General features: G+C 43.4%; 1 protein-coding gene across 1 annotated transcript in view; it reads right to left on the bottom strand.

The window, feature by feature from the left end:
* lsp1a (lymphocyte specific protein 1 a) overlaps positions 1-19,013 on the bottom strand; it is a 371,560-nt gene that overhangs the window by 348,719 nt on the left and 3,828 nt on the right. The gene's annotated exons all lie outside the window — the stretch shown is intronic.

Genomic DNA, 19,013 nt, shown 5'->3' on the forward strand with positions numbered 1-19,013 from the left:
GCGTCCAGAGGTCATCGCGCGCCATTGTGATATTTCGCTTGGTGGGCGCAAGCTGGAGCTGGCTGCGCACCCACTGAAATGTAAATGGCCTATTAGGGCCATTAAGAAATTAATTAAAGCGGTTAAGAATGCTGCCCATCCAAACTTATGGTTGGCGGGCAGGCGAAAAGTGGCCTTCGTGTTTTTCAGGAAACCTCATCCACGGGTGGGATGAGGTTTCCTGAAGCTTTTATTACGTAAATAAATTTTCGTAAATTTAAAAACATGTCCCGACTCATGTGACACAGTCACATGGGACATGTTTAAATACATTTTTAAATCATTTATTCAATCCTTTTAATATCCATGCAATCTCCCTGATGCAGCTCCGTGCCTCAGGGAGACTGCTGCGTTCTTTTGCGCACATGCGCGAAAGAACGCTGGCCCCGGCTCTCCCTCCTCCCCCTGCCCGCACAGGTAGCACTACCAGCTGCGTATTACACTGGGTGGGCCTTAATTGGCCCGCCCATGTTAAATGGCGGCACGCAGCCGATCGTGGGCAGTTATTGGCTCCGCGCCCGTCACCGCCCGCTCCTGCCCACCATAGGAAAAATCCTGGCCCTTATTTTTAAAATCTTTATTTCTCATGTTAAAAATCTTCAGTTCCCTGACGCAGCTCTGTGCCTTGAGGGAGCTTTCACTGAGCGCAACCCTGTGCATGCGCACACTTCAGCGCACGTGCTCCTCCCACCCCCACCCCCACCCAGGCAGCACTGAGGTTATCAGCGCGCATTTCACGTTAATTGGCCAGCCAGTGAGAACTCGCAGTCGGGGCCCAATTGCGGGCGGCAGACTGTTGCGCGTTCGCTCCCTGGCCCGCCCACTGTGCCCACCTGACGAGGGGAAAATCCTCCCCATAATCTCTTCCAGCTCTACAACCCTCGGAGGTATCTCCGCTCCTCCAATTCTAGCCTCTTGAGCCTCTCTGATTGTAATCACTCCACAACTCTCTCCCTAAACTTTCTCAACTCTCGACCTCTCTTTCCATCTTTAAGCCACCTTTTAAAACCTATCTCTTTCACCAAGCTTTTGGTCATCTTTCCTAATATCTCCTTATTAACACTGGCTCAGTGTTAAATTTTGTTTGATAATGTAAAGCTTTGGGATATTATTGTTAAAAAGATTTGCTAAAGTAAATAAAGCAAGACTATTTTCTGATGGGGAAAATCAAGGACAAGGGGGCATTATAAAATTAGAGCTAGACAATTTATGAAGGAAATCAGGAAGCACTTTGCTCACATAAAGGATAGTAGAAATTTGGAATGCTCTGCCCAAAAGACTGTTAAAGCTGGGAAAGGACGATCTTTCAGGAGTGAGAGATCAATAGGTTTTTGTCAGATAACGATATTAAGGGGTATGAACTTGAGGTTCCCATCAGTTCCCATCAGTTATGATCTAATTAAAGGGGAGAGTGAATCCGATGGGGCTGAATGTATTGCTTATGTTCCTAATTGTATTAATAAATGGAATGTTGGTGTTTATTGCAAGGATAATGGAATATAAACGAAGGGAAGTTTTACTGCAGCTGGACAGTACATTGGTGAGATCACATCTGGAACACTGCGTACAGTTTTGATCTCCTTATTTGAAAAGATATAGTTACGTTAGAAGCAGTACAGAGGTTCATTCGACTCATTCCTGAGATGAATAGCTTATCTTATGAAGTAAGGTTGAACAGGTTGGGCCTGTATCCATTGGAGTTTTGAAGAATGGGACGTGATCTTATTGAAACATACAAGATCCTGTGGGGACTTGATAGGGTAGATACTGGGAGGATGGGGGAGACTAGAACTCGGGGACACAGAATAAGAGGTTTCCCTTTTAAGTCAGAGATGAGAATTTTTTTTACTCTCAGAGGGTCATTAGTATATGAAATTCTCTTCCTCAGAGAGCAATGGAGACTGTGTCATTGAATTTATTCAAGGCAGAGTTAGACAGAGTTTTGATAGACGAAGGAGTCAAAGGTTATGGGGGGCAGACAGGAAAGCGAGGTTGAGACCAGATCAGCCATGGTCTTATTGAATGGCGGAGCAGGCTCAAAGGGCTGAATGGCCTACTCCTGCTCCTAAGTCCTATGTTTCTAATAAATTAAAGTTTACATTTGTTTTTGGCAAAGATCTTTATCACATTAGACTGTGTATGATTTCCTTGCAGCATACAATATATATTTCACCTTTATTACCATTGCCAAGCAATGTGTAATCTTGTCCTTGAATATAATCAACAGCATTAACTTAAATGTTTCTAGACCACAAAGACATTGATTGAATCACTCCTGGCACCATTTGCTCTTTGAATGCTAAATGACAGCTGTTAATCAAAGGGTCAGAAAGAGTCACATTTCAATCAGGATGTTAGATATTTGGTATATGATAGTCTAACAGGTGGTGATTTCATGTAAAGTCACATTATCATTGAAAACGATTTAGGGGAAACGATCGAAGGAGGACGCCTCCTAATTACAGAACCTTTTGCTTCTTCTCTGCTGAAAGAAAAGAGAACAGAGCTTCCTACAATACCTCAAATAGTATATGCACAGCTCAGTGTCAAATTGAGTTATTTGGCCCACATATATCCCAGGTTCAAGCCCAGGTAGTGCAAATGGCCTCTAAACCCCTCGTGATACCAAAAGGTCGCAGTACATTGTGTGAAAGTTTTAATCCGATCTTAAAAGTCATCTCACGTCGTCTTCTGCCAAAAATTAGAACCTCGAGGAGACATTCCTCAGTGTCTGTAGTCAAATTTCAAACCATTTGTTGCTCTGCTGTGAACTCCACTGACATGCAGCTAAAGTATTTTCCAGTTGATCGCCAACAACGCCAGTGTGCATTTATATAGTGCCTGTAACACATTAAAATGACTGAAAGCTTCTTAGGAGAGTAATTAGACAAAAACTGTCACTAAACCATAGAAAACATTAGGGCATGAGAGCAAAAACTTGTTCAAAGTGATAGGTTTTATGGAATTTCTTAAAGAAGGAGAGGTAAAGAAGCAGAGAGATTTATGGAGGGAATTCTGGAGTTTAGGAGCTAGACAGCTGGAGGCACAACTACCAAAAACGGTGTGAATTTATCAGGTGGGAAAGTTGTGTGGTTGTGCAGCGATGGCGAGGATGAGCAAGCAGAAAGCATTTGGAACCTTCCACAGCAGGTCTACAAATAAAGCTCTCCCCCTCTCACGTCTTAGCTGATGAAATGCCTAATGTAGACTGAGCAATACAGACCTGATCCCTCTGTATAACAAGGCAGATAATTTCAACCAGGGCAATTGTAAAAATACTATTATCAGTCCCCTTATTTAGGGAGATGAGAGACACAACCAGCTTGTTCCTGATTACTATCCAGTGACCCCAGCATCTGGAAGGTTTATATATATGAAAATTAGTGGGAAGATATATATCAAGGCCTCCCACTTGTCAGAAAGAGGGAGGCAGCACCCAAGAGTGAAAAGGGAAAAAAATTTACCATTCTGTTCCCATTGTTGCTGTACCTGATATCATTTGCTGCAGCCCTTGGAATAGGTAGATACACAGTTAAATCGGTGTCCTTTGATGTCAACAAAATTCTGATGCTATTTGGGACTCAGCTAGGCGGGATATGCACCATATAAGTTATGTCCGCCAAGTGTTAGCTGCCTGTTCAGCCAAAGGGGAACCCAAAGGTAAGTTTTTATAAAAAGTTATTTTCATTAGGCCAGGATCTAGGTCCCACTGCCGTCACATATCCTCTTATCCATCCCAAGACTGGACCTGCTGAGCAATTTTTCTCAAGACTGGAGGCAAATATTACAGCAGCTCAGATCCTACAGGTTGTCTCTGATTTTCCTCTTACATTCTGCTGACCTTATGTTAATAGGGCAGGCCTGGCCCTCTTCACACCTCCACTTGGGGTGGTTGGCCTCCTAAAAATGACAGGGATAAAATCTACCCCCAGACCTGGCAGATGGAGTCTGGATCTGATGCCTATGACAGTCACCAGTAATGATCACACCTGAAGAATGGCCAGCTTGGTAAGACACCAGTATGCCAGGGGCTGTATCTCAGCAAACGTTAACAGCTTCTGGAGAAGACACAAATTAGTTGGGTGGGTGGGAGGGCAACAAAGGGTGGGGAAACAAAGGATCTACAAAAACATAGCCCTCATTTTGCAATCACAGCAAATGGCTAATTGGGCGCCTGTGACTTCAGCTTTTTTGATTAATTAGCATAAGGTCTCAAGACAGCTTTGACCTTTCACTGCAACTGGCATAACGGGGTATGTGCAGCATATGATCAGCACCTCAAATTTAAAGGAATGTGCACAATAGCAATAACCTTTGTCTGGCAGAGCTCGTGTTTTGAATACGAACATACGAAGATACAAATTAGGAGCAGGAGTTGGCCATTTGGCCCCTCAAGCCTGCTCTGCCATTTGATAAGATCATGGCTGATCTGTTGGGTCAGGAGGACTACACCTGTTTTTCCCGCTCTATGTTCAGGCTAAGTGCATTTTATAAACTTAACTTTCCTAATAGATGGGTCCACATTTAGGCCTGGATTTCTAGCAGTGACTGCCTCAGAGCAAACCACTACTGCAGTGGCATCTTAAACAGGTGTGAGGACCTTTATTTGCATAACAGAGGTCCCAGTATATGTTTCAAGTGTAGGCCCTGCATGCTGTTTTTTTTGCTTTTATCAATATGGTCAACGGTGCACTTGGTTTATGTCTTTTATGCTGTTCCATTTCTCAGAATTTGTACATTCTGTAATGGGGTTATATTCTTGTAGATGCTTTCTACCTGGCCACTTAGTTGTGCATTATCTTTTAGAGCACTAGTTGAGCATTCTGAAGGGTTGTATAAAACAAAAAGAGACACAACTTTGAATTCCCATTTAATCACTGGTTGTGTGGTTAGAGCAATATAATTTCACTACAAACACTACAATAATGGTGGGTTTACCTGCAGGCTTTTCTTTTGTTCATAATAAATCTCCCCATTTTAAAATTTATATATGTTTATATTTTTACATTCCTACACTACACATCATTTTTCACCTTGCAAATCTCCAACAATCTTGGTTTGTAGCAAATATCAGAAGGTTTGCGAAAGAGCCTCAAGAGGATGATAAAGGGTTAATAGCTATTATGCTAAGACATGCATCATCATGTGATGTCAGATCAGATGTCACTGGAACTCAGAGAGATGCTTCTGGAAGGAGCCTCGTGCTTATCGATCCCTGCACATTGTTGTATATAGTTAATAAATATTTGGAAGTTCCTGGATGCCTTACTTCCAGTAGCCTCTGTTAAACATACCCAAGGGCCATTTATCTTGTTACTTCATGGTGATGGCGGTAAAGTTACCGAATAACAAGGATTCCCGATGAAGCTGCCAGTGGAGGGAAAGTGAAAGCTATCGAGATGAAAGCAGCAAGAGAACAACTGCAGCAAAGAATTGGAAGGAAAAATATCTTTGGAACCTAAGACAGTCAATTAAAGTTACAAATAACCATGGAAAAAGTCCTACTTCTGCCCGACTTCTTTGACCACATGGAAGGCACCTACCAAGCAATGCATTGGAAAAACTGGCATTGCAGATTCAACAGGTTATAGGACTTCTTCAGGGTTAGCACAGAAGCCTGATAAATAGCAGGTCAACACATTCCTCTATTCCATTGGCAGCAGCGCAGATGACATTTTAGTAAGACAGGATGTTAATGAAGATGCAGCAACCTATGAAGAGGTTATTAAGACCTTAGTACCTCATTTAGTACCTTAGTATTTAGATTTTTACTTTAGTCCTCGGGGGAATATTACACGACGAGTTTTAACTGGCTCACTGAGGAATCCGAAAAAAGTATTGATTTTTTTCATTAATGACCTGCATCGGTCGGCTGACAGTTCCGAGCTCTAAAGGAGGAACTTATCTGAGACCACATTGTTGTGGGAGTGCTTGATAAAGCCTTATCTGATTTTCTGCAGTCCAGAGAAGAGTTAACATTATCCAAGGCAGTCCAATTAGCTGAGCTATGGAAGCAGAACTGCCTTTTAATTTAGGGCGATGCAGAACCTTTATGGATTGAGACTACTGACCCAGTCCGGTTTGTGAGCATGTACTCACTAAAAAGCAGACCCAAAATGAAGACAGGGCGGGTACCATCATTATCCAGTGCTCCTGTTGTGGTGCCAAAAGCCCCATAGGCACGAAGACTGTCTTGCCATACAAGAAGAGTCATTCTTGCAAGAGACGGGGCCATTGTAAAGTGCTATGCAGTAACAGAAAGCCTCCTACTCCAAATTTCAAGGGAGACAAATCAGATCAAGCAGCATCAAGGAAATAGAAGATACAGGGGAACACAAAGTGCCATTCTTGGGTGAAGCTGCACAATCTAAGGAGACCTTTTGGAGTGTGATTATTATAGCCAATGACCACAAAACCAATTTTAAGTTAAACATAGGCATAGGAGTGTCCATTCTGCCTGATACGGTACCATGGCTGCAGCCCAAGTTTCTCAATCCATCTACCACATGACTTCAAGGTCCAAGGGCACTCCTCTGAAGATGCAAGGGCAGATGCCTGCCACACTTTGATGTAATGAAAAAGAGCTTACTGACACTCTGTACATTACTCATAATCAAGGTTGCTCTTTATAAGCAGAGAAGCTTGTATAGCTTTGAAGCTTCTTTATTCACCAGTTGCAGTGGAAACCCAAGCCAACCCAGAATGGTTTGAACTAGCCTTCAAAGAGTAGGCTCCACACTTGCACTTACAGGGGAACATTCTGGGAATTGTTACTTTTTGAGGAAAGGGTGCATGAAGCAGGAGACCTGACCACCATTGACCAGTGTGACCAGCCAGGGATGGAAATTCCGAACCTTGCACTATTTTTTGAAGAGGAAGTGGATGAGGATGGTAACCAAGATACCACTTGTGTGACCAGATCATTACTGATGAATGGTGACCAGGCTGCCAATCCATCTGACTATTCTGGTAAGGACACTGATGACATAGATCAACCTGGTGCCAGCACTGCCCTGACTTTCACAAGAGGAACCAGGAACAAAAACTCCAAAAATGGCCAAGTGAAACATGTGCAGAACATAGAGCTGATTCCCCAGACCCTGATGTCAATGCTGTAGAGGAAGTAACTGAAACTGCTGATATGCTAGCTACTAAATCTCACACACCGTTCCAATATATAAGGAAGTGTAACTTCTCCGAATCTATTAGAGGCAGCAGAACAACAACCTGACTCAGTAAAACACTGTATAACAACAGAACCCGAGGTGATATTTAATTCTATTCCAGTTGTTGTCTTGCCTGCTGAAGCTTTTGAAATGCCAATACCTAGTGAACAGCAGACTCACACTAACATGAAAGCAGAATGTGCACATGTCGTACAACCTGAAAAGGAATTACATATGCTGTGGATAAAGGGGAACCGGTGGATGTACTATACTTGGATTCCAGAAGGCATTTGATAAAGTGCCACATAAAAGGTTATTGTGGAAAATAAAAGCTCATGGAGTAGGGGGTAACATATTGGTATGGATAGAAGATTGGCTAGCCAACAGGAAGCAGAGAGTTGGCATAAATGGGTCTTTTTCTGGTTGGCAGGATGTGATGATTGGTGTGCCACAGGGATCAATGCTAGGGCCTCAACCTTTTACAATTTATATAAGTGAATTGGACGAAGGGACTGAAGGAATGGTTGCTAAATTTTCTGATGACACAAAGATAGGTAGGAAAGTAAATTATGGAGAGGACATAAGGAGGCTATAGAGTGAATGGCAAAGATGGAGTATAATGTGGGAAAATGTGAAATTGTTCATTTTGGCAGGAAGAATAAAAAAGCTTATTATCTAAATGGTGAGAGATTGCAGAGCTCTGAGATTCAGAGGGATCTGGGTGTCCTGGTGCACGAATCACAAAAGGCTAGCATGCAGGCTCAGCAAGTAATTAGGGAAGCTAATAGAATGTTATCATTTATTGTGAGGGGAATTGATTACAAAGGTAGGGAGGTTATGCTTCTGTTGTACAGGGCACTGGTGAGGCCACATCTGGAGTATTAAACATAACATTGGTCTCCTTATTTAAGGAAAGATGTAAATACATTAGAAGCAGTTCAGAGAATGTTTACTAGCCTAAAACCAGGAATGGGTGGGTTGTCTTATGAGGAAAGGTTGGACAGGTCAGGCTTGTATCCACTAGAATTTAGAAGGGTAAGAGGTGACTTGATTGAAACCTTTAGGACCCTGAGGGGACTTGACAGTGTGGATCAGGAGAGGATGTTTCCTCTTGTGGGAGAATCTAATATTTTGTTGCCTCGATTCAAACTCATTTCCAAACACTATACTGACTCTTTCCATTTCTGACAGCCAGTAATGGTACTGCCAATGTTGTCACAATAAGCCTTTCGTCTGCTGCAGCAAGTTCTGAGTCCTGGTTCCAATAAGGTTCAATAGAATTCATTATTTTGGAAGCCTTTCGCAAAAAAGACGCAGAGTTTACAAGTTGTAGTCACTCTAAATAAAAGCCCAGTATCCACGGCAACTGCATAACATGTACAATCTGGATCCAATTTAAAATTTTTAGAACTTTCCCATCCTCTTTTATTGAATTTGGCTACCAGATCAAAGTGAGTGTGCTTTACATCTGTTTGCTGTTCTTTTCATCAGATGTTTGGGACAGACAAAGTGCATGTTCGGATCTGCAATGATTTCAAATTTAATCCAGCACACGGGGACAAGAGCAATGCTCTGACCCCAATCACATCCTGTTGGAGGAGCAGCTGCTACAGCATAGACTTAATTTGTGCTAAAACTTCAGAAATCCTTTTCCGCTTCTTTGAATTAGTCAGCGTCTCAGTCCTTCTGAGAATTGAATATGCCCAAAATAGGATTATATCACTGACCAGGCCCTCAGGCCAATTAAGGGTTCCCTCTTTTCTGAACAAAGGCTGAAGGGTTAAGCACCTACATGGTTGGAATATAGGGGATCATCCCCTGATCCCATGTTCCATGGAGGGGAATCAGGGGCAGAGATATGGCTATGTCACTATAGCAGTGAGTTTCTGACTAGCAATCCCTGTGAACTCTCATCTTCATTAGGTTGTGTAACCATGGAATCAGCCCTACAATTCCTGGCATCACCCGCGACAGTGCAACCAATGAACAGGATGTGAGCTAACTTGGCAGGGAGTGAGTTTGAATCCCTGATCCTTTACTTCCAGGTTGGGAGGAGTTAGCCCTTTTCATTTTGGACAGAGACCAACATGTTGTTTCCATGGATTACTTTTAATTTTAGTTATTTCCAAAAGGTGTTTTAAAGGGATGGAATCTCCTACCACTCTTTAGGCAAATATTTCGGGGTGATGACATTTCCCTTAATTCAATGAATTTCCAACCAATTTGGATCAGTCAGCTCTGAGTGAACTGAGGAGCATTAACCTCCAGAGGATAAATTGACCAGTAGGATCCAGGGCAGAGGGGTAGCTTGGACCCCCTGGCTTATATTTTTACATCACTGGTGGGCTTCCTTACACAAGGACTTTGACCTGCGAATATTTGACCTAATTTAACACACTTTGAAAACTTGCATGAATGCATGATGCTTTAAAGCACAATATTAAAAGTAATTCTTTTTTTTTACCTCCCAAAATCTTTTGTGGAAAAATGTTCAAAGGTTTAAAAATGAGACAGCTTCATTAATCATTATCCAAAAGCAGTTAGAGGACATCTGCAAAGAGACTGCTTCTCAATCGAAAGACTTCAGTGCATCAATGGTTGGCCACGTAACCATTCTTCAGCTTTCTATTCTCCATTCCTGGCATACACAGTTGGATAGGGCTGGAAGAAGGACTTTATCTATGCATCACCGGATATTTGAACAATTTACCAAAAGATGTTCCAGGAACTTTGACCAACTATTTCCAAACAAATCATTCCAGTGTGTACCTAGTACAAGTTTGATTATTTTACTTTATGGAATCCTGTGTTGTATCTGTAAATACATTTGGGCAGAAATGCCAGATGGTATACAGCGATTATATAGTGAAACTAGCTCCCAACCCCTCTTTCTCCTGACAGGGCTCAAATGTTCTTTAGCAATTAGCCTGTTGTGAACTTACCCAAAGAATTGTTTTTTACTTCTTCAGGAAAAGTGAAATGGGGGCATGGAATTATCTTCCACGTGTTCTTGCATTCATTCCAGCAACCAGAGTGCTGATGGACACCTGAAACTGGATTTTCAATCCCTGGTCGGGTTACTCGATGCCCAGATCATTTCTGGGTCCTGACCCCATGCTGCATTAGCAATGCAGTACAACTTTTATAATACAAAGGCCCAAATTGGGCTGAAGTCATGGTTAGCGTACAATTAGTTGCTTTGGGAGCTGCCTGGGAGGCACGAGCTGGACCTGGAGGGCAACTTTCAAAAGCAGATGGCATGTAGGTATGACTGGGCTTACTGTTGCCTGGATGAATGGAGGAGATTGGAACGACCATCCAAACAAGTGACCAAACGACCAAACACCTTCATCAGATACTTTATCTGCTCTGTTTAAGGGATAGCGATTTTGTGCCTTATCAATCTTTTCAAGATTTTAAATCAGCAGCCACAATAAGCATGTTGACAACATACATTGTGTACTGTACTGGCAACAAAGCAGCATGGATGAGAGACTGCTAAAAACTGAGCTGAATATCCTTCTCGAGCTTCATGTAACATAGCATCCCTGACCTTACAATATGATTCATCAACTGTAATCTGCCTCGAGAAAAGGGGCTAAACATTCAATTAGGCCTCTTAGCACAACGCATGATTATCCCCGCCTGGTTGAGTTGAGGTAGGCAGCCCACAAGCATTGACAAAACTGTCGCATGCAGTCCCAGCACAAATTGTGCTGCTGACTGGCTATATGCACAGAGGACCCAGGAGCGTGCATGGCCAGCATAATATAGTGATTGCCTGCACTTTTTAAAGGCAGGCTGCCCCTCTTAAAGGGAATGTACACTCAGGCTACGGCAGCTGGTGGAGCTGTTTCTGAAAGTCTTTGAGAGAAGGAAAATGATTGCCATTGACGCAAAAGACCAAAGAGAGGGCTCCAGGTTCTATGATGCGGTGCTGGAGACCAATGTGTCAGATCCATCAATGATGATACTTAACAGGACTAAGATTTGGACTGATTCACAGACTTTATTTGGCCATCTTCAGCCACCCCCACCCACCCACCACCATTACTGTCCCATGCACGTGTGCTATTTGACCTCTATGACCCCATATGTAATGCAGAATATACCGTATAGTATCTAGTATTTAAGTTTATGTAACAATCAGTTATCACCATCACAGTCAAAAGAAAGAGAGAGGTCATGTTTGCACAGTAGCCAAAGTGGCCTTCAAGGCAGGCCCTATGAAGGGAATGGGAATAGGTGGTCAAGGAGATGAATTCCCCAGGTCTGGCCCCAAATGTCCAGCTACAGTGCCAGAAAAAGTTCAATAGTCTTGCACAAGTTGTCAAGGTCAGTGAACACAGTCAGATGTCAATGCCTACACACCATACCACCAACCTACCATGCTGCTCAATGCTTCACACCCCCATCACTTACCTAGCAGCAATCAAGACTCATGCCCAACATTCAGATGCTCCACCTCATATTCACACTTACCAATGCTGCCAGCCTCACACCCGCATCCTGCAGCTTCCACATACTTCCAGCTATGACAGGCACATCACCCTAACACATTGCAACACACACTGATATTCTTTTCCTTTCTCTTGCAGGGCAGTATCATACAAAACAGGAGGAAGCAAGAGAGGACTGGTAGGGGACAGGCAAGTCTGCATCTCCTGAGCGCTTAGGAGAAGATGGTGCTCCACATTATAGGACTGAGGCCATGACATCCAGTGTTGCTGAGAACATTCAGGATGACGCTCTGTGCCTGCCTTATGCCATTTCTCAAATTCTACTTCACTGGCATCCTGCTATCCAGTACAGGCTGGAGATGGCATGAGTATGGATTATTCTTTTCCCCTAAACCTCACACCTGTCCCTCATCCCAATCCTTCTCTTCTGCCTATTTGCTTTCAGATGCATGCAAACTGCTGACTGGCCACTCAGTGCAGCCTCATCACATAGGGTATGAGTGGACCTTTGATGAAGAAGCACAGTCATTTGATTTGACGCTCGAAGTCACCAGCTCAGAGACTGGCACTGAAGTACTTGATAGTATCGAGTCGTGACTCACCAGGTAATGGTGGGTGCAGCCAGGGGAGGGGGAAATTGATAATGCATGCACCAGCCCACTAGAGGACAAGGTCTCAGACAAGTTCTGCTATAGAGGAGTCAAGATAAGGATCTTGCTGGGGTAGTGTACTGGGAAACACTGATGGGCATGAACACAGAGATGCCTGTCGCATTGACAAGGCTGTCACAGAGCTGGTTGTCATTGTCAAACAGTATGGAGGAGCCCAAATTGGCACAGGGCTTTGTGCAGTCCATTCCAGTGTGGAAGAGGTGGCCACTGCCGTGGTGGGATTTGCAGGCCCAGCTCTGATGCAGCATCTGGTGGCCCCTGTCTCAGCTTCCATGGCAGCACACGCAGAAGCCACTCAATGTCTAAATGCTGTAGTTGAAACTCAGACTCAGGTCATGAGATTTGTGCTTGCTGCCATGTAATCTCAAATTGGTGCCATTGTGGCTGTGGATATTGGTGCTCAAAGGGGCACACAGGGTTTCACAGTGGCACCCTGTGCTCCACCAAATTCCTAGGATTGCTGAGATGTCACCCGGGGCAGCAGCAGTAGCTCCATGGAAATGAAGCTGTTGTCCTCTCTCAGGTTGACAGCATTCATGCTCCCACCAGACAGTACCATTGCTATCATCCCTTCAGCCCACCAGTCAAAACTGCTGGAACCCATGCTGAGGTGGTAGAGTCTAAAGCTGGGGTCTCAAGGCCCAGGGCTGCTCGAGGTTGTCCTGCAAAACCATCTACAGTGTCCCCATTGGAAATCAGCTACCTTCCATCAACCACTTGCATACTGTCACTGAGAAGGAACAGGCAAAGGCAGCTGCAAGATAGGCACTAAGGGAAAACACAAGGATAAGCAGTTCAGTTTAATATACATTATTGGATGGATAATGTTACAGAATGGTTTTATTGTGGTATTATTTCAGATTTTGATCAGGAGGATGTTGTGATATTCTGTGCCAGAGGGAAGGAAAGATGCTGAATTCTGGAGCAGCTGTGTTGTGGCAGTGAAATTTTAGGGGAACTGCAGAATGAGTGGCTGCTCATAGAAAACCCACCCAGAGGGAAGAGATTTCCATGAGCCCCCCACACCTCTTCCTCCCCCCTGCTTACCAATGGCCTGGTGGCAACTGCTGTGCCCTCATGTGGTCAAGATTTTGGAGGAAGAAGCATGAATTTGGAGACTCGTTCCTGTGATTACTTGGAGGGGAGGAGTGGGGGGTACTGGATAATGGAAACATTGTTCCAGAAAGCCAATGGTTTGCCCAATAACTGGTAGCAGGATGGCTATACACACATGGTCAAGCGGCAGAAGGGAGTCATGAGCCAGGTGTAGAGTGGGTATCTAGCTTCTAGCTGTTGTGATGGCTGAAAGATGGCAGAAATGGCCAATGCAGAGTGAAAATATTGTGACTGCTGCCAGGATTATGGGCATTCAACGACAAGACCTCCTGTGCATGGTCGCACATCAACTGCCCGTTCATAGAGTGGTAGTGGTACATCTCCCAGTTTACATGGTACCTGCAAAGTCATGTGCAAAGGATGGCTCCCTGCACCATTTGGAATCCTACTGGCCTGAAAAGCCACTCCTCCTGCTCCTCTCTGGTAAGTGGTAAGACTATTAAGCCCCCTCTTCTTGAATACAGAGCCTCTGTCACCGCCCTCCTGCCCCCCTGATGCATCAATGCATGTTGAGTTGTGTAATGTTGGTAATGTGGCCTGCTCCCACCTGGAAGCATCTTTCAGCACAGTAACTGAGGGCCATGGTGACCTTTACAGCCACTGGTAGTGCCATTCTCATCTTGTTGTGCAGCTATAGATTTGGATGTCGGAGATGGCACAGTACAGTGACCAACTCCTTGGTGAAAGGTAACCACCTCAGACTCTGCTCTAGGCTGGGGCGTAGATAGGAGAAGTGCTCCCTGAAGATATTTGATGGGTATGCCCTTCTGTTGAGAGCCCTTCTCCTCCATGTGAACACAGCTTCCCTTCTCTACTGCTTGTGCTCCAACTCCCTGTTGTGCCTCAAGTGGGACGGCCCCTGTGGCCTCCATTAGTGAAGCAGGCTGTCTGCTGATAGACTTTCAAACTTCTCTGGTTTTCTTGGCAACTTCACACTGCTCCTTTCTTAATCAACCCACTTTTTAGAACTCTCCCAGCAACACAGTACTTCCACTCGCTCTGTAGCAGCAAATGAAAGTCAAAAGCACCACATCTGAAAGTCCCATTTCCATCAAATAGCACCATTGGGGACCCCTTGTGCATTTAAGAAATGATGTTAACAGGACTTGCATAGTCCTAAATGGCAGGTTGGGTGCCAAATGTCACAATCTACCCACTCTGCATGTTTCTGGTACATACATGACACAGCCAGGTAGCGCTCTAAACAATCATGGCATGCCGCACAGGCCACACTCACAGTGGTCCAGTTGTTATTTTACAGGTTCCAGGCTTCTGTGGCACCAGCACTGCCAGTACTGGCCATGAAGCTTTTTAATTTTAACTTTGCTGTCATGGTGAAGAAAGAAATTAGAAGTAGATCTCTTTCCAGGTATGTTGGCCAGAGGAGATTGGACATCCTACCGAGGAAGATGAGGAAAATTATAGGCTCTTCTTCTGTGCCAAGATCCCCTTCACTCTGAAAGCAGTTTAATAGATATTTGGATTGAAAATTGGACTTTGACAAAAGATTTCCTGGGGTTCCCTGCACAGCTCATTGCAGAGTTCATCTAATGAGAGTTGCCACTGTGAAACTGGTTTACAGTGATGGACTATGGTACTGCACTCAACAGCAATTTAAGAATAAATGTTATTGATAAATCTATAGTGGAAGAAAGCTGAAGGCTCCATTGTGCTCAAGAGTAGAGCTGAAAGAAATCACAAAGAGGAAAGGTCATGCTGTGGGAGCAGGATTTGGGTGAAGTTTGTCAGTAATGGCTAAAAACATTGGACTCAAACAGACATCGTACAAAGAGATTTCAACAGCGTGATGGCAACTGATCTGACTGGATATTAATTCATTCTCTTTAAGAAAAATTCTATGCTGAGTCAATCACTAACTGGTTAAACAGGAAAATATTCAACAATAACAGTGCAACATTAGCTAGCAGTTAACTGTTGCCATCTTTTTCTCTGTGTTGTCATTACATTTTTTCTTTCATTTTATGAATGAAAAGAGATTCTTATAGGCAATGATAAGATAGTTTTAATGGATTTTATGAAAATAAACAGATTTCCTCAATAGCTTATACACTGCACCAATCTGTAAAGATTTACACCATGAGAAAAGGTATGGTATGTCAAGTTCTACCTCACATATTGGAGGAACTGAATTCAGTTATTCAGACCCATTTAAAAAAATGTATTATAATTTATCTTAGGGCCAGGCAGTTTTGATGTAAAGTACAATTTATGGCAAACGTTCATGAAAAGAATTGCTGAGTTACTGTAAACTCTCTCACAATCTGCCTCATAATATTAGTCGAAATAAACAACTGACGCACACAACTTTGTCCTGACAGACTGATGAGTTTCAGCTGTTGTCAGACTCTTGCATTTCTCATTTCCAGAGCCCTTATTGTTTTCAGTTTCAATTGAGCAGTTTGTAGCACAACACTTTATCTTTCATCTCTGCAAGGTGTTATTAATGCTGCAAGACGTTAACACTTGTCTTATCTACAGAATTGAGAGAGAGCATTTAACAGTCTGAATCTGGATGTTGTTTGAATATCACTGGGAAGCTTGATCTACTGATCTCTCTATTGGATTCAAAAGGATCGAAGAGTTGGATATTTGGATAATTGGAGTCTGTCTGATTTGGGGTGACTAAGATGTATTTACAATATGAGTTACATTTTATCTGGATTTGAACTATTTAGATTTTTTTCTCTGGTGAAAGGGAAACAGACATAATTTAATCTCTCTGAAATGAGCATGGCAATATGGCCGACATTTGTGATTTTTTAAAAACAGTTTAGCGCCTTTCGCTAATATTATAAACTGTATGATTCAAGGCTAGAAGAGAAAGACTGAAATACACTCTTCTTACCTTCCAGCCTGATGAGTCAATGCATTAAAACAAACTTTTAGAATCAATGAATTGTCAATGTAAACCATGTAAACCCAAACATTGACACACTGGAATAATCAGGAGAAGAAACCCTCACTGTTGCTGTTGATAGGCAGTGATGCATAAAATCTGCTTTTACTTGCCTGACAATTAGAGCTCTGAAAACCAAAGTCATTAAAGTGAAAATCTGTGCTCATCAGGCAACATTTTCCCCCCGTTGGGGAGGATGTGCTGGAGCGGGCGCAGGTGGGTGCGCCACCATTTTACATGGGCAAGGAAGTTAAGGCCCGCCCAGCGTGACATCCGCTTGGAAGTGCTGTGTGTTCCCTGTGCGGGCGGGGTGGGTGGGGGATTCCCTGAGCCAGGAGTGCGGTCTTTCGTGCACGTGCGTGGAAGAGTGCACAGATCTCCCTGAGGCAAAGTGCCGCCTTAGGGAGATTGTTGGAAGTTGCAAAAATTTTTGGAAGTGCAAAAAAAAATCCTGACATGTCCCCTCATGTGACACTGTCATGTGAGCTGGGACATGTCAATTTCTTTTACTTCAACATTTTATAAACATTTTAAATCCCTCATGAAACCTCATCCCGCCCTTGGATGAGGTTTTATGTTTTTTCAGAAGCCCGCCTGGGCTCCTGGCCTGCCCGCCAGCCTTAAGGTTGGACGGGCAGGTCCATTGATCCGTTGAATTACTTTATTAATGGCCTTAAGTGGCCGTTGACAGGTCGGTGGACGCGCAGCCGACTTGGCTGCGCGCCCGCCGACCTGAAAATGTAAATGGTGTGGGGTGATGTTGGGATGCCCGCCCGACATCACCCCGTGTCATTTTACGTGTTGGCGTGCGGCTCCCGCCCCCACATGCCGACTGGGAAATCCTGCCCATGGTAACATATAGGCTGACGGAATGGGCGGAAAAGTGGTAGGTGAAATTTAATGTAGGAAGTGTGAAGTGATGCATTTTGGTAGGCTGAGAAGGGGAAATATAAAACAGATGATACAATTCTAAAGTGGATGCAGGTTGAGTAAAAGTGATTAATAAAGCATACAGGATCCTGGACTTTATAAATAGAGAGATAGAGTTCTACATAAACAAGAAGTTATGATGAAACTTTATGAACATACAAAAACATATGAACAAGGAGCAGGAGAAGGTGATTCGGCCCCTCGAGCCTGCTCCACTATTTAATAACATCATGGCTGATCTGATAGTAACCTGAAATCTGCATCCCACTTACCTCTGATAACGTATCACCCCCTTGCTTACCAAGAATCTATCTAGCTCTGCCTTAAAAATATTCAAAGGCTCTGCTTCCACTGGCTTTTGAGGACGAGTGTTCCAAATACTCACGACCCTCAAAACATTTCTCCTCATCTCTGTCTTAAACGACTGACCCCTTATTGTTAAACAATGACCCCTAGTTTTAGATTCTCCCACAAGAGGAAACATCCTCTCCACATCCACCCTATCAAGATCCCTCAGGATCTTACATGTTTCAATCAAGTTGCCTCTAACTCTTCTAAACTCCAGTGGATATAAACCTAATCTGTCCTCTGTTCCTCATAAGAGAACCCACCCATTCCAGGTAATAGTCTGATAAACCTTCTCTGAACTGCTTCCAATGCATTTACATCCTTCCTTAAATAAGGTAACCAATACTGTGCACAGTAATCCAAATGTGGTTTCACTAGTGCCCTGTACAAGTGAAGCATAACTTCCCTACTTTTGTATTCAATTGCCCTCGCAGTAAATGATAACATTCTATTAGTTTTCCTAATTACTTGCTGTACCTGCACACTAACCTTTTGTGATTCATGCACTAAGACACCCAGGTCTCTCTGCATATCAGAGCTTTGCAATCTCTCACCATTTAGATAATATGCTTCCCTTTTATTCTTCCTGTCAAATTGGACAATTTCACATTTTCCCACATTATGCTCCATTTACCAGGTCTTTGCCCACTCACTTAGCCTATCTATATCTTTTTGTAGCCTGCTTATGTCCTCTTCACAACTTACTTTCCTACATATCTTTGTGTCATCAGGAAATTTGGCAGCCATCCCTTCAATCTCTTCATTCAAGTCATCTAGATAACAGTGACAGTGGTTCGGCCTCAATTGGAGTATTGTGTCCTATTTTGGCACCGGACTTTAAGAAGGATGTGAAGGCATGAAAGAAGATTTACAAGAATGGTTTCAGGGTTGAGGGACTTCAGTTAATTTGATAGATTGGAGAAACTGGAGCTGTTCTCCTTGGAGAAAATAAGATTGAGGAGATTTGATAGAGACATTCAAAATCATGAGAGGTCCGGACAGAGTAAAGAGGGAAAAACTATTCCCATTGAAGCAAGGGTTGAGAACCAGAGGACACTGATTTGAGGTGATTGAGAAAAGAACTGCAGGTGACATGTGGAAAATGCAGCATGGGGTTAGGATCTGGTATGCAAACCTGAGAATGTGGTGGAGGATTCAATCGTGGCTTTCAAAAGGGAATTGAACAATTATCTGGAGAAGATATTTGCAGGGCTACAGGAAAAAGACAGGGGGCAGATGCATATAGCTAGCATGAACATGATGGGCCAAATTACCTCTTTCTGTATTGTAACCATTCTATGATCCTATGGTCTGAATGCATGAGTAAAACCAGAGAATGCTGGAGATACACAAAAGGTTCAATTTG

The sequence above is a fragment of the Cetorhinus maximus genome, chromosome 9, assembly GCF_964194155.1.
Source record: "Cetorhinus maximus chromosome 9, sCetMax3.hap1.1, whole genome shotgun sequence".
NCBI lineage: Eukaryota > Metazoa > Chordata > Chondrichthyes > Lamniformes > Cetorhinidae > Cetorhinus > Cetorhinus maximus.